Raw genomic sequence first — 2,725 nt, forward strand, 5'->3', positions numbered from 1 at the left:
AGCAGGTGTTGACAGATGTGAAAATTACCGAACTATCAGTTTAATAAGTCACGGCTGCAAAATACTGACGCGAATTCTTTACAGACGAATGGAAAACTAGTAGAAGCCGACCTCGGGGAAGATCAGTTTGGATTCCGTAGAAATATTGGAACACGTGAGGCAATACTGACCCTATATATGACGGTAGTATCTCGTCCCGAAAGAACAGTTACCGTGGACGACCATGCAGCTTTGCTAGAAATGAAATGATAATTAAATAGACACCCTAGCTGCAAACAGGCGTTGATGTACTTCATTGGGGACATGTTGAAAATGTGTGCCCCGACCGGGACTCGAACCCGGGATCTCCTGCTTACATGGCAGACGCTCTATCCATCTGAGCCACCGCGGGCACAGAGGATAGTGCGTCTGCAGGGACTTATCCCTTGCACACTCCCCGTGAGATACACATTCCCAGCATGTCCACACCATTACATTCATAGTGCGCCTAATAGATGTTTGCCCATCATACTCATTACTCGTGGCAGATTAATCTACCAAGTCCCGTACGAGTTCGGGCATAGCGTGTGCGTTCGCACAAGAAGGTCAATGGCCGGGAAGCCATATTTTAACTACATATGACGGTAGTATCTGTTCCCGAAAGAACAGTTACCGTGGATGACCATGCAGCTTTGCTGGAAATGAAATGATAATTAAATGGACACCCTAGCTGCAAACAGGCGTTGATGTACTTCATTGGGGACATGTTGAAAATGTGTGTCCCGACCGGGACTCGAACCCGGGATCTCCCGCTTACATGGCAGATGCTCTATCCATCTGAGCCACCGCGGGCACAGAGGATAGTGCGTCTGCAGGGACATATCCCCTGCACGCTCCCCGTGAGATGCACATTCCCAACATGTCCACACCACTACATTCGTAGTGCGCCTAATAGATGTTTGCCCATCATACTCATTACTATTGGCAGATTAATCTACCAAGTCCCGTAGGAGTTCGGGCATAGCGTGTGCGTTCGCACAAGAAGGCCAATGGCCGGGAAGCCATATTTTAACTATATATGACGGTACTATCTGTTCCCGAAAGAACAGTATATAGTTAAAATATGGCGGTGGCAGTGGTTGGGAAGGGAGTGAGACAGGGTTGTAGCCTCTCCCCGATATTATTCAATCTGTATATTGAGAAAGCAGTGAAGGAAACAAAAGAAAAATTTGGAGTAGGTATTAAAATCCATGGAGAAGAAATAAAAACCTTGAGGTTCGCCGATGACATTGTAATTCTGTCAGAGACAGGAAACGACTTGGAAGAGCAGTTGAACGGAATGGATAGCGTCTTGAAAGGAGGATATAAGATGAACATCAACAAAATCAAAACGAGGATAATGGAATGTAGTCGAATTAAGTATGGAGATGCTGAGGGAATTAGATTAGGAAATGAGACACTTAAAGTAGTAAAGGAGTTTTGCTATTTGGGGAGCAAAATAACTGATGACGGTCGAAGTAGAGAGGATATAAAATGTAGACTGGTAATGGCAAGGAAAGCGTTTCTGAAGTATAGAATTAAGTGTCAGGAAGTCATTTCTGAAAGTATTTGTATGGAGTGTAGCCATGTATGGAAGTGAAACATGGACGATAAATAGTTTGGACAAGAAGAGAATAGAAGCTTTCGTAATGTGGTGCTACAGAAGAATGCTGAAGATTAGATGGGTAGATCACATAACTAATGAGGAGGTATTGAATAGGATTGGGGAGAAGAGAATTTTGTGGCACAACTTGACTAGAAGAAGGGATCGATTGGTAGGACATGTTCTGAGGCATCAAGGGATCACCAATTTAGCATTGGAGGGCAGCGAGGAGGGTAAAAATCGTAGAGGGAGACCAAGAGATGAATACACCAAGCAGATTCAAAAGGATGTAGGTTGCAGTAGGTACTGGGAGATGAAGAAGCTTGCACAGGATAGAGTAGCATGGAGAGCTGCATCAAACCAGTCTCAGGACTGAAGACCGCAACAACAACAACGTCTTGATAAATTATTAGATAATATTTGCTGTTATACGACAGTCTCTGAAGCTACAAAGGATATTTGCTAATCACTTTGTGTTGCCTGCATGTCAGGTCTGCAGTCAGTAGCTGGTGATCCTTTGCTTAATAGAATTGCTAATGATATTGTCTAGTTCTCTATTGAAAGCAGCTGGAGAGAGATTCAAGCGAAATGGTAACCATTTGAATTGATAGTATTTACCGAACGGAAGAAATGGCATATATAGGATGATTATAATTAAACTTTCAAAACGCTGTAGAAATAACACCACTGGCCAGAATGACGTCAAATTGCAATGGAATATTAGTGGAGAAGGAGAAAATATATGGCAGAAGAAAAAATAGTGTGAAAATTGATCGCTAGATAGCGCTGGATGTGTCAGAATACATAAATGAAAATACCTGTCATGTGCACGAACCATTGACGTTTGTATAAACACGCTGAGTACACAGCTTTTTGTTCTTACGAGTCTGCGACGTTTGCCATGACTGACTCAATGCAGGATCGCGCTCTCCTTGTAAAGCTGTATTACAAGAAAGATGACTGTGCACACGTCGCTCTGCAGAAGTTCCGGACACTGAAGGGTTTGAAAAAAGGCGTTGGTCCGATGACTGCCGTGGTTCTAGAGAAAATTACTCGGAAATTCGAAAAGACGGGTTCTTTTGGTGTGCAACCTGGTGAAGGGAG

At 43.5% G+C, this 2,725-nt stretch overlaps 1 non-coding gene across 1 annotated transcript; it reads right to left on the minus strand.

The window, feature by feature from the left end:
• Positions 1-317: 317 nt before the first annotated feature.
• Positions 318-392, minus strand: Trnat-ugu. Its single transcript has one exon. It is a non-coding gene; the product is annotated as a tRNA-Thr (tRNA).
• Between the last annotated feature and the right edge of the window lie 2,333 nt (positions 393-2,725).

The sequence above is a fragment of the Schistocerca americana genome, chromosome 3 (genome assembly GCF_021461395.2).
Source record: "Schistocerca americana isolate TAMUIC-IGC-003095 chromosome 3, iqSchAmer2.1, whole genome shotgun sequence".
NCBI lineage: Eukaryota > Metazoa > Arthropoda > Insecta > Orthoptera > Acrididae > Schistocerca > Schistocerca americana.